Source organism: Panthera pardus, unplaced genomic scaffold (assembly GCF_024362965.1).
Source record: "Panthera pardus isolate Hobbes unplaced genomic scaffold, ASM2436296v1 HiC_scaffold_13, whole genome shotgun sequence".
Taxonomy (NCBI): Eukaryota; Metazoa; Chordata; class Mammalia; order Carnivora; family Felidae; genus Panthera; species Panthera pardus.
Window position 1 is genome coordinate 1918187 of NW_026526688.1, and position 13276 is coordinate 1931462.

General features: G+C 56.2%; 1 protein-coding gene across 7 annotated transcripts in view; it reads left to right on the forward strand.

Moving 5' to 3' along the window:
* The first annotated feature begins 761 nt into the window (after positions 1 to 761).
* Positions 762 to 13276, forward strand: part of CLN8 (CLN8 transmembrane ER and ERGIC protein) — a 48120-nt gene continuing 35605 nt past the window's right edge. The window contains exon 1 of one of the 7 annotated variants that reach the window (XM_019428016.2): positions 762 to 875. The gene's annotated coding sequence lies outside the window, so the exon portion shown is untranslated. Of the gene's footprint in view, positions 876 to 5842; positions 5867 to 6527; positions 6616 to 6668; positions 6807 to 8685; positions 12940 to 13276 lie in introns of those variants that run through there. The other 6 variants (XM_053900751.1, XM_019428015.2, XM_019428018.2 and 3 more) reach the window with 6 other exon arrangements.

Consider the following 13276-nt stretch of genomic DNA (forward strand, 5'->3'; position numbering starts at 1 on the left):
GAAATGTGTCAAGGCAAAGAGAAACGGTCATGTTTGTTTATTTATTTACTTTAATCTTCTTTGAGCACATACTCCAGTAAAATAATGTTTATAAAGCACGCGTTATGAACAAAAGCGTTATATGTGTGGGTAGTATTGCTTTCTACAGGTAGTAACTGCCCCAAGAGTAATCTCTGTTTTCCTGCCATCTGTAAACTCCAGCACGTACCGCTTTGTTATCTCCTATCAGTAGGTTGTATAATAGCAAGAATTTGGCTCCCGGACGCCTGGGAGTCAGAGCTAAGTGACTTCCACGGGTAATATTTATTGGCAGAAAAGAGCAAACGGCCCTCTTGGCCGGTGTGCCGAAATGAAGGTCCGGCCGTACTCCTGGTGGAGACATGTGACCCCCAACTCCAGAGTCATGGCCGAGCACCGCTTTGGCTCAGGTCAGACCCTGGTGCGGCCGGTCTGGCTGGTAGGCTCCTGACGGCCAGGTTTGCCCGAAGTCTCGGGTGTGAGCACGGGGTCCCCGCACCAGCTTCCCTCAGGGATGAGGGTGGACAGCCCCAGCCAGTGGGAGCCCTACAGACATCGTGTTCCGCCCTCAGTGACTCAGACCTGTAATTGTCACCATCAGAGGAGGCCGTGCGCTGGGCCACTGAGCAGCCAGCACCAGAGAAGACGGAAGGTCGTCTGGTTCCTGGGGGCCTGCAAACAGACGTGAAGGGGCGAGCCTGAGGCCCGGGTCCGGCTCCTTCACGAGGGCCGTGACTTATTACAGGGAGACGAGAACCGGGGGAGTGTTTCCTGATTCCTGCCGGTGACTTCTGGCGGCACCTGCCTCTCCCTGTAAATGTGCACCTGCCGGGAGGTAGAGCAGAAACAACACTCAGGTAAGTTCTCACTGTGCGGCGGGTTCGAGAAGGGCCCACCTGCTGTGGGGATCTGCCTGCTGTGTCATGTTCGACCTGACCCTCGAAACACACTGCCTCTCATTTCCTTTTCCGTGCCTAGATATTTGATTTGTGCGTCGCATTATACTTTGTGCTGGGGGCGGGGGGCGGAGGAGAGGGCGACTTTTGAGCCTGTAAGTCTGTTCCCAAACTAGTACCTGAGGTAAAACAAAAAAATCCCAAGGGATCGCAGGGATCCTGTCTCTGCAGCTCTGACTTAAACATTCCTCAAGGCTGCACCACTTCCTTCAGTGGATGAGCCCCTTCTGCCCCCCTTTCCAGGGGATGGAACCGGGCAGACCTGCGGGGGGGGGGGGGGGGGGGGAGGGGAGGGCGGGGGGAAGGCTTGCTTAGCATACCGCAGCCTGGGCTCCTGTGAGTTCGCAGTTGGTGAGGGTTTCTGAGCCTCTGCATTACTGCCTGCCTTCGTTGTGGGTGCTGTTCTGTGTCTGTGGGTGCAGCAGCCTCCGCCCCGGAAGGGCCTCAGCCCCACCCCCACCGGCTGCGAAGACCCAAGTGTCCCACGCACCCCCTGTGCCCCCCAGGAGGGGTTGGCTAGCCCGGGCTCGGCTTGGGCAGGGCCGCTCTGGAACAGCCTGGCTTCCTGGTCCTTGAACAAACACACTCTTATCGAGGCACTTTTTTAAACGCTGGTTGTTTTGGTTGTGTGTTTGGCCAACCGAGACTCATGATTCTTTCTGGGCCAAGATAATCACAGCCTTCAGCTTCCAGATCATCCTGTCCTGCAGAGAGAGCCCCGCCCTGGCTCAGCTGACACTCACGGAGCAGAAGCCTTGATGTTCCCGGACACTTGAGATGAATTCTAGCCTTGTAGGTTTGTGGCTCAGAGAGGTCACTCACACCTTCCCAGGTCGCAACACCAGCCCAAGCAAAGGGACCCCAGTTCAGGGCCCTCTGAAAATCTTGGACGTGAGCCATCAAAACCATGGTTTGTGGTTCAAACACATACTTTTCAGAAAAGAGTCAGATGCAGTGAATACTCATATAGGCAGGAATGATTCCAAGAGAATGCATTCTTCTCTGGCATTTTTTTTTTCTTTCTAAGAAGCTTTCATTTTGCCACAATTGTCGAAGAAATGTTCCCCATGACACTTGTTGAAGAGTGCTGACACAGGCATTATTCAGGAAACTACCGCCATTGATGCGGTGTCCCCGCGGTGGGCTTTGCAGTAGGGGATGGGGTGGTGGGCAAGTCCACCACAAGGAAAAGTGGGTTATAGCCGAGGCGGGTGCGTGTTGGGGTGCCTGTGGGTGGGAAGCCTCACGCTGGGGCATTCCCGCTGGACCAGCCCAACAGCATTCTTGCCAAAGCAGGCTGAGGAGATGTGTCAAGGGTAGGGATTTTGCCACAACTGGACGGAGCGTGCAAGGGCAGAGCCCCAAGGTTGGGGCCTTGAGGGTAAGAGGAGCCCCAGGAGAGCAGGTCAGGGAGCATCTCCATCACAGCGGGGCCGAGAACCTACTCATTGGCAGTGCAGGTGTCCAGAGAATCCCGTGTTCGTTTCTGATCTGTGGTCTGCAGATCGTGAACTGGGGTCCAATGTATTAAAAATTTTTTTTAATGTTTATTTAGTTTTGAGAGAGAGAGAGAGACAGACTGTGAGCAGGGGAGGGGCAGAGAAAGACAGAGACCCAGAATCTGAAGCAGGCTCTGAGCTGTCAGCACAGAGCCTGACCAGGGGCTCGAACCCACAAACCGTGAGATCATGACCTGAGCCGAAGTGGGACACTCAACCATCTGAGCCACCCAGGCACCCCTAAAATGTTGTTTGGAATATTTCTCCTCCTCAGCTAACTGCGCTTTCTGGTAACAAATACAGGAATTTAAAAGGGGAAAGTTCCCCCTCCCCCCCATGACAACCCGTCCACTTATTTCTTGGTTCTTACTGACAAATAACCAGAGGGGCACCTGGGTGGCTCAGTAGGTTAAGCGTCTGACTTCTGTTCAGGTCATGATCTCACGGTTCGTGGGTTCAAGTGCCTCGTCGTCGGGCTCTGTGCTGACAGCTCAGAGCCTGGAGCCATCTTCAGCTTCTGGGTCTCCCTCTCTCTCTGCCCCTCCCCCACTTGCACTCTGTTGCAAAAAGAAGTGAGCATAAAAAATTTAAAAAAAGGAAAGAAAAAAGAAGAGGAGAAATCTCACTGCACCCACCCCACCCCTGCTAATTAATGTCTTTAAAAAATTTGTCTTGTTCTTAAGCAAGCAATGAGCCTTATTGCTTACACGATCAGAAAGGAAAGGCAATATTAAAACTGTCCTACCCACCACCTCTAAAAAATCAGTTTCAATTGCCTCCAAACACCTCATGGCCTTGAATTTCAAAAGTCAGCCTCATCTTTCAGCAGCTGAGGGGAGGGGACAGATTCCTTGACCTTACCACACTGGAGCCCTGGCTTTCTCACCTAGGAAGTGCGAGAATACGCCTACTCGCATCCCGGGACATGCCAGGCCAGCCAAATGGTTGTGAATGAACCATTTCCGGAAAGCACCTGCCAGGCTGTGTCACACACAGTAGATATGTTGTGGCATCTGCTGGAGGGAGGGGCCGGTGACCCACTTGGACCCACAGGGGCCTCAGTAGGAAGACAGTCCGTGGATCCCTGTGGCCTCACTGGGAGGACAATCCCGCGGGTCCCCTGTAAGCAGAAATAAGGCTGCAGTGCCGTCTGTCTTCTGAGTTGCACCAGGTTATTTATTACTGGTTGTCTCTGGATTGTTTTCCAAATGACTGATCTTACCACGATGCATCAAAGAGGGCAGAGTGGAAAGGCACAGTCCTTGAACATTTAAATTCTAGCTGAGGCGGTTTCTGCCTATGAGACTGACTGAGCAAATTGTCGCTTGGTTTCTATGAGCCTCAGCTCCGTATGCATAAGGTGGCACTGAGGGCAAGGAAAGGGAGGCAACCCGAGAGGCCGTGCACCGCACCAGCGCACAGTCACCACTACGGCTACATTTAAAACAAGTTTTTTAATCTTTACTTATTTTTGAGGGAGAGAGAGACAAAGCACAGGCAGAGAGCGAGGGAGACACAGAATCTGAAGCAGCTCCAGGCTCCGAGCTGTCAGCACAGGGCCCGATGCGGGGCTGGACTACACGAACCAGGAGATCATGACCTGAGCCGAAGTCGGATGCTCAACCCACTGAGCCACCAGGTGCCCCTATAGCTACATTTTTATGTGACACTCAGGACCAGGATTTCACCTAAAGCAAGGTGGCACACACCAGAAAAAAAAACGCTGAACTTGAAAACCTGAATGGGAATGGAAACCTTCTTCCTGATGTGCTGAAGGTATAGACTAATTTTCTGATACCTTACTTTCAAAGAACATTCACAGTTAAAACGCCTTACTTTATCCCCACATTGGCCCCAGATGTACATGGGCAGTGGTTAAAACAAAACAAAAGCATGTGACTCAGGATCTGTCATATTCTTAGCTCAATAAAGTGTTTGAGGGCCTCTCATGTGGGAGGCTGGATGGGTGCAGGCATGTGGGTGCAGGTTAAAGGGCTTTTCACAAGTCACTGAGGACGTTCTAGGGAGTGGGGGGTGGGGTGGCGCCTGGCTCAGTGGGTTAAGCGTCTGACTCTTGATTTGGGCTCAGGTCATGATCTCAGGGTTCATGAGACTGAGCCCCACGTCTGGCTCCCTGCTGACAGCACAAAGCTTGCTTGGGATTCTCTCTCCCTCTCTCTGTCCCTCCCCCACTCTCACTCTCTCAAACGGTTTAAAAAAAAAAAAAAGAGGGAGCAGGGCCAAGTCCCTCTTCATGCAGGGCACATTTTAGTTGAAAGACACAGAAAATAAAAAATAATTAAAACAAACACATAAAAACACAAAGTGTCCGGCGGTGGTAGATGTGGTTAAGGAAGAAAAGGCTTCAGGGGAATATTCAGGGGCAAGGGCCCTACTGCGTGCTGACCTGGAGCTGTGCCCGGATGAGTCAGCGCCCCTGGAGACCTCAGAGCCCCCTACCAGGTGCTGTTCCCACATTTCCCAACAGAGCTCAGGGGTTGAGAGGGTGCACGCCAACTTCTCGAAGCTGGTGGTCCTGGAGGCCAGGGCTGTCTGGGTCCAAAGCCAGGGGGTTTACTCAAGGCCAGGCTGCCTGGCGATCTTCACTCAAAAACCAAACCCCCAATTCTAAGCCCCTGGGCTCTGTCTTCTGTGGGCTGGTTCTTGAACTACGCGAGAAACCAGGGGCACAGGCAAGGCCAGCAAGCTTTGCCTTTCCCATGGAGGTCTTCGTTCTGGAGGCTGCCTCACCTGGACGGTGAAGATAAGGACAGGGGAGTTTGACACCCAGTTGGCAGTTCCTACAGTTAATGACTTTGTATGACTAAGTAAGTAGCAGGCACTGAATGCCAATATAATGCCAGCCACTGTTCCCATCATAACATCTAATTCCCTGGGCAGTATTCCGAGTGGATGCTGTCCTAGTTTCCGTTTCACAGAAGCAGATTCTGAGGGCCAGGAGCCCAGGTGATGAGGTGATGTGGGGGGCACACCGCCAGGAGAGGGGGCCTGCTGGATATCCATCACATGCCCAGAGGGGCTCTGGAAACCACAAGCCACCATAAGCAACCAGGGTCCTGGGGAGACTAAAACAACTGCTTTCTCCGGAAGATAAGGAGTTCCCAGGGGATGACATTAACACCGTGTGCCCAAGCTTTGCCTCCAGGGGTTCACAAAACCACACACAGAGGAGGAGTGACAGTCGGGACAGGCCACTCAGTGGGGCAGTCTTACGGACTTTGCAGACCAGAAACTAGGGTCGAGAGAAGTCCCTGTTCGCCAAAGGCCACGGTTGGGAAGTGAAACTATCTGAATGTTCCCCATTTCCAAGCTTCTGATTGCTGAGTCACCCCGGTGTGGCGTGGAGCTGGGGCCTCCAGCTGCGGCCCAGCCGTGAGCTGCATCCCTGGGCTTCCGGGTGAGGGGAGGGGGCCTCCGGGGGGAGGGTCCCAGTGGGGGTTGTGTGGGGTCTCCGTGAAATCCCGGGGGGGGGGGGCTCCTTGGGGTCGCGGTGGGGTCCCCGAGGGGGGTGTGTGTGGCTCCGCGGGGACTCAGGGGGGGGTCCGAGGGGACTCGGTGGGGTCCCCGGGGTGGGGGGGAGCTCCATGGGGTCTCCGTGAATTTTCAGGGGGGGGGGCTCCGTGGGGTCTCCGTGATGTCCCGGTGGGGGCGGGGCTCCGCGGGCTTGTCTCTGCAGTGCGCGATCCCCGGGGCCCTACCGTGGGCGGTGGGCACAAAGACGTTGCGGGGACCCAGCACCCCCGCGACGGTGGGGTCTGTCAGACGGCCCCTTTCCTTGGACAGCCACTGCTCTCCAGGGGTCAGCCTGGGGCGTGACGAGGGCGGCGAGGGTCTGCGCACAACCGAGAGTACAGGGCAGGCAGGGCAGGGGCCTCAAGTCGGAGCCAGGTCCGCGCCCCCGCGGCCCCGCCTCCGCGGTTCCGTTAGGTCCGCGTTAGGCCCCGCCCCGCGCCCCTGGTTCCGTTCGGTCCCGCGCTAGGCCTCGCCCCCGCCCCGCGGTTCCGTCCGGTCCGCGCTAGGCCCCGCCCCCGCGGTTCCGTTCGGCCCCGCGATAGGCCCCGCCCACCGGACGTGCGCATGCGCAGCCGTGTTTGCGGCGAGGTCGTGACGGCGGCCGTGCGGTGAGTGCCGGGATGAGGGAGGACGGTGGGCGGGTGGGCGCACGGGCCGGGGCGGGGGCCGTGTGGACGGGGTGGGCGTCCTCTCCGTCGGGGCGGGGCCTGCGCTCCCCTACGGCGTGGCCGGGAGCGAGGTCCCGGCTTGGACGGGAGCGGGGATGCGCTGCACAGGGCTCCGGCCGCCCCGCTTGCAGGTGAGCCCTGTGCTTGTGCAGGGGAGCCTTGTGCGGGGGAGCCCTGTGCGGGGGAGCCCGGTGTTTGTGAGGGGGAGCCCTGTGCGGAGCAGCCCTGTGCTTGTGCAGGGGAGCCCTGTGTTTGTGCAGGGGAGCCCCGTGCCGGGGAGCCGCGGAGCTCGGGAAGCAGCAGGGCGCGGCAGTGAGCCTTCCTCAGGCAGCTCCCAGGGCCCGCTCGCTGTGCGTTCTCGCCCAGGGCTTCCTGTCCCTAAACACTGGAGCTGCGCCTGTGCTGGGGTCTCCGGGTGGCCTGGACCACGTGCACTGCCTGGCAGTGGGGAGCTGTGAGGAACGGGGAGCCTGACGGGGCGCTGGATGGGCCGGTGCACCCTGCGGGGTGGTCTCCGTGCCGGGGAGACATAACTTTGCAGGCAGGATTGTGGACGGGAAAGGAGCAGGCGCCAGGCAGTATGTATCCCCGGCCCTTATTTTAGGGGAAAAATTAGTAAGAGCTTATATTTAGTGAATCGATTGAATCGAAAATAGTAGTGCGGCCTGGAGCTGGCTTGGAGGATTACAGGGTTTTATTTTTGTATTTATATGCTTGGTCAGATTTTCTGAATTTTGTTCTGTTCCTGGAGTCTGAATTTCTTTTGATTTTGGAAGAAACATTTTTACACACGACCAAACCATCATTCTCAAAGTGATACACACATGGGTCTCGCACAGACAGGGAACATGTGTCAGGTGACTTTGGTCTCCTTGACTATGGACCCAGCAGGATGAAAAGTCGGTTCAAAACCGAGTGAATGAAAGGGTCGGAGAGGCGTGCCAGGTGAGGCAGGGCAGTGGTGAGTGTCTGGGCGCACCGAAAGCACAACCGCACACTATCTCTTCCTGGGGCCGAATGGGGAAGGTAGCCCCTTATCAGTGTCATGGTTCAACCTGTAACTTCTCTGACTGAATGGCCGGTCCCCAGGAAAGGGTGACAGTTACCTCCCAAGTCAGGTGATCCTCACGAGGTTTGTTAAGCAGTCATCCAGCATGATGTAGAAAGCATACACCCTTCCTCATTTCCAAGTTTTGGATCAATTATCGAAGCCAAATACGGAACTGCTAGTATTTGGCAGTTTAGCAATTTAGCCCCCGGTGAACTCTTCGGTGGGCGTCAGATGGAGTTCTCAGCGTCCTGGTGGCCACGGAGTCCCATCCCTGGAGACAGGGCTGGCACGTCACACTGTGGCCCTGAAACTAATGCTTGTTAAAATTTTTAAAAATGGCTGGTCCAGCGCAATGCATCCGTTGAAACCAGCGAATCTTAGAAAGACGAGGTTTGTAGATAGATTTTTTTTTTTCCGAAAGAAAACAGAGAGCTGCAGAGAGTTGGGTGGGGGACCCCGGGCCCGCCTCTAGGAACCAGTGCCTCCCCCCTGCCCCCACAGCTCCTCAGCCACCTGGACTTGGATGCCTTCCAGATGGAAACAAAGCCTGAGGTGAGCTGTTGGGCCTCCTCTGTCCCCGAGAGGGAACAGGGACTTCCAGCTGTGACCACCCGCTAGACTTCAGGCCCCAGAAAGGAGCCCTCCAGTCTGGGAGGCAGGCACGCGGCAGTGGGACAGCGGTGACCCTAGTGTCCTCTGTGCCATCTCAGAGGGATGTGATCAGGGTGACAGGCCAGGGAAAGACAGGAGAACTGGAGGTCGGCCCCACCCTGTCTGCACTGCCTTGCTGGTACCCGTCTGTCTCAGCTCCGCTCTCCTGTTTTGTTTCAATGTCTGACTCTACTGTCTGCAGCTGTTTTTATTTTTTAATATATATTTATATGTATATATATGATACTGTTCTCAAAAAGGTCTAGAAGGCTCCTCGCGTTTTCCATGGTGTACTTTAAAATAATTTTTAAGTTTATTTATTTTGGGAGAAAGAGAGTGAGGGGAGGAGGGGCAAAGAGAGAGAATCCCAAGCAGGCTCTGCATTGTCAGCACAGAGCCAGACGCGGGACTCGATCCTATGAACCATGAGATCATGACCTGAGCTGAAATCGAGTGTCCGATGCTTAGCCGACTGAGCCCCCCAGGCACCCCTCTGTGGTGTACCTTAAAGGACAGTGTTTTTTCTCGGATTTCTGAGCCCTTGCAGCCAGTTTCCCATCACCCACGTGAAGAGCTGGCCCGCCCCCGGCCGCCTTACTTGGGCCTCCTCAGGAGCCCTGTGCCTCTGTCCTTGCCTCACGTGGTCTTACTGTCAGTGACTCAAGCATGTGGTTCTGAAACATGTGGACCCAGGAACGGGCCTGTGTCCTACCATCCTCCAGAGGACTGTGAGTTTGGTGAGCAGATCCCTGTCTCAGAACCTCCGCTTTTCCGTTCCCTTTACCCGGGACGGTGCACGTCTCCACCCTGGAGGCACACTGTGGCCGTCCCCTCCCTGACCCTCAGGACCCCCAGGTCCCTATGCTGCTTGGTGGGGGGCAGGAGTGTCAAGGGAGGGGCAGTAGAAAAGAGAGACTCACAGTGGCTTGCTTTGAGCGTTTCTTTCCAGCAGGATAATCAGCTTTTCTTCGATTGTGTGTGGCTCACATTTAAAGCCACTGCCGCTGTGTGCTGCCTTTGAGTTCCGCTGACCTTGTTTGGAAGAAGGAAGAGACTGGGCCACCCCACCTGAGATTTCCTGGGTTTTCACAACCAGATGGGGAGCGGAGGTCATGCCAGTTCAGTGGCTCCGCACCTGCCTCGGGGCACCCGCGTGCTTAGGAAATGCCCAAGCGTGGCCATTCCTCCGGGGCCGTAAAGGCAGAATCTGGAGGTGGGCCCAGTCACAGGCATCTTCCACGCGCGTGGAAGAGACACTGCAGGCGATCGATTGTGCACCATGGGCCGGGGCTCTGAGGGCCGTCTGGTCACATGCCAGTGCAGTCTGAATCGGGGACCACGCCTGGGCTCTCCTGCAGACGGCCGAGTCGAACATGCCTGGCACGTGGTAGGTGTCTCCTGTTAGTACCCAATGCCCACTCTCCCACATTTATGTAGATTTTTTATTCTCACAGTCAGAAACGGGCCCAGCATGGCCCTGAATAGTGGAACCACGGTCGGATTCCACCGTTCTTATTCCTTTGGCCGTGGCACCCTGGGGTCCCTCGATCCTGAGCCCAAACTTCCTGATACAGCACTTGTCCTGGCTCACCAGTGGGCCGAGCCTGAGGCTTAGAGGCCCGGGCAGAGGAGCCACAGAAGCTGGGAGCCTTGGCTAAGAGCATATTCACGCAATCGTGGCAAAATGGGAACTGTCACCCGGACCTCGTGACTGGCTCGTGGAAGAGTACAAGAAGTCTTCGGGGGAGTCCATAGTTTAGCAGAGTTTACAGTTTTGTGCAGGGTGACTCTTGTAATGGTTACCATCACGTGCTTGGAGGTGAGGCTTCCTTTCTACCCAACCCTGGAAATCTCTGCAGGAAGTTGACCTGCACCTGTAAACTTCAGCCTTCCCCACCCTTGTGGGGTTAGGAGGTGACTCCCCAGAACCAGATTGTTCTGTGTGCTTTTATGAGACAGGTGTTGGCACCAGCGGACACAGAGCAGAGGCTCAGGAGAACCAGGGTTATCACACTTGTGGGCCCTGGAGACGGGCCCTGCCCGCCCCATGCTGGGCCCCATGGGGAAGTACCGGTCAGGAGACAGGACAAGGTTTAGGCTGCAGCCTTTGTTGGGGTTTCCATGGGAAAGGCAAGCAGGTCAGCGTGAACGTGAGGACTGGCTCGCTTGAACGATTTCGGTGGGCTTTGGTGGACCCTGGGGCGGTCAAGGCAGAGCAGTAGTGCCTCCAGGTGCAGGGGCTGGGTGGGGAGGCAGGGCTCTGATGGGTTAGGTCCCTGCTTTGCTCTCTCAAGAATGGGCTGGCCTGGGAGGGGCGGGCTGCCCAGCCAGGAAGGTTTTTACGATGTCGGAGTGTGCGGGGGAATAAACGCGACACACCAGCGCACAGACGCCCGGGCGCTCTCGCCAGCCTGTCATCTATTAGACTGACCTGTGTGCACGTGCGCTTGTACGTGTGTTTGGGGGCGTGTGAATCACAGGAGCAGAGAACAAGTCCGTGAAGCGGCCAGCGCAGCCCCCTCGGTGCCTTCAGTCTTGTCCGATACAGAGCACTCCTGGGCACGGGCACAGGCGATGGCACAGACTCGGGACTCCCAGGGGGACGTGTGTGTACGTGTGTGCTTTTGTCTTTCCTCCCTGAATCGATTCATACCCACAAAGAGCCAGCCTGCCATAGAGCTTGGTTCACTCAGAAGTAGGAAGACAAATGCTTCTATGATCTTTGCCTTTGATTACAGGACCATTATCAAATCCACGAGTTCAGTAGTTAGAAAAGGTGCCTCCGTAGTTTGGGTTAAAGGAGCTAGTGCTTCCTACGTCCCGACAGTGGTCACCGTGACTGTTTGGGCAGGGTAGCTCTTTTCGCCGAATAGTCACAAATGGACAGCTGTGGCTCTGGGCTCACAGCCCGCAGTTCAGCTAGACATGGTGACCTCCGCAAGGATGGACAGCTGGAACGCACCGTGGCCCCTGCCCAGTCCTGCTCCTTGTTGCCCAGATGTGGGTGGGAGAGCCCTCCGCTCCTGAGGAGGTGCCCTGTCTGGTGAGCCCCCTGCAGGGCTGTGGGATGTGGAAGGTGTGGGCAGGAGGGGACCCAGGGGGGACTCTGGCCACTTTGCTAGCACCTGATCCTGGGGTTCCCTCCTGCACATTGGGGTCCCGCGCTGTGAGGCTGACACAGAACGCTTCAGAGGTCCCTTCCTCCTGTTCTGAGGACTCGAGAATCTGGTCTTGGAAGTTTCACAGACTAAGCATCCAAACTTACGTAAATGTGACCATGGGAGCGTATATTCAACAAGTGTTTCCTGGGCACGTCGTCTGCGCCAGGCGCCATATCAGGTGGTGGGGGCACAGCGGCGGGCAGGTGGCCCGGCCCCGCCCGCAGAGAGCTGCTTGTCTTGTGGAGGCCGGGCTTCCAGAGGGGGCTTCTGGAGGAAAAGGCATTGATGCCGAGATCAGAAGGATAAGGGCTGACAGGTGGGGCCGGGTGGGGAAAGGACTCTTAGAGGACCCAGCACCAGCAGGAGCCCAGAGGTGAGGGACACGGGCTGGGCTTTCAAACAGCTGCCTGTGCAGGAGGGCTGTCGGGTGGGGCAGGGGGCAGGTCAAGAGCCACCACCCGACCCTGTCCTGGGAGCACGGTGCTCAGACTCTGCGGGGACGCGTGTGAAGGGCAGGAGCACGGGTTTTGGTGACCTTCCTCTAGCGGTCACCACAGTGCAGTCTGTTGCGCTAACTAGTATAAAACGTACGACAGCCGTCTTCTAACGTGGAGGCGGGAAGGTCCTTAAATGTATTGGAAATCCAGCCAGAAGTTCATCTTAGTCTCCAAACTCTGCCGGACTTGAGGTCAGCAACAGCAAATGGGCTGGTTGCGAAAAGAAGAAATATTTTTTTGTTTTTTTATTTCTGGGCAAAGAATGAATTTTTGTTTTTACATTGTTACAGAGAAATTATTGGGTTATTTCAATTGCACTTACTGTTTGAGTGGGTAAGTATGTTCGTAATATCTTCTCTGCGTGTAGCAGCCGCTGGTGTAGGAGAAAAGGATTTGGAAACGGGGCAGTGGTAAGCGATACCCACACCCTCCTTCGTGTCTTTACGTACTGAGCGTAGGGGATGTTTTTCACGGTTGGAAATCAGAATTCCCACCTTGCATTTGAGAGCTGATGTGGTCCAGGGTGGGAGGTGGGTTTCCTCCGGCAAGGACTCGGCATAGCCCCCTGCCTGGGCGGGACACGCTGTCCTTCCCGGTGTCCAGGGCGGGGATAGGCACACACGGGTGGCCTCGTCCCTTTCCCATCCAGGCCCTGCACTGGCTTCAGATGGGAGTGTGGACGGGCTTCATGCCGTAGGCAGGTTAACAGACTGGAACTGGGGACTTGGGTTTTCCTCCGGTTTATAAGGACCCTGATGTGACGGGTGATGATAATCCTTGTGCTGAGTCCTGCAAACACCTTCTGTGTGCCAGACATTACTGCAGCCCGTCTACACAGCCGCCCCTGCTCCTGTGCTCCCAACAGTGATTTCTGCATGCGGAGAGCGAGCGCAGACAGCGTGAAGTCTGCACGCAGCCTGGCCGGGGCGTGTACCCTGCACAGTACTGCGTGCAGCCTGTAGAGGGCAGGCAGGGCTCTCCCTCGGGGGTGTGAGAAGCTTTGACAAAGCGTATCCCGGTGTGGTTGCCTAAGTGTCTCACCCTGTGGAGTGTGAGTGTGACCCAGGCTGTGAGCGGGGCGTCCCCGCGGCAGAGTCCCGGATGGTGTGTGCCATCAGCCTCACCACTGCTGCCGTCCCACCTCCCGGCTCCCATGCCCTCTCCTTTCCTCCTCAGGTGCTGCCGGTGGCGCTTCCCTGCTGTGTGTGTGTGTGTGTGTGTGTGTGTGTGTGTATGCGCAC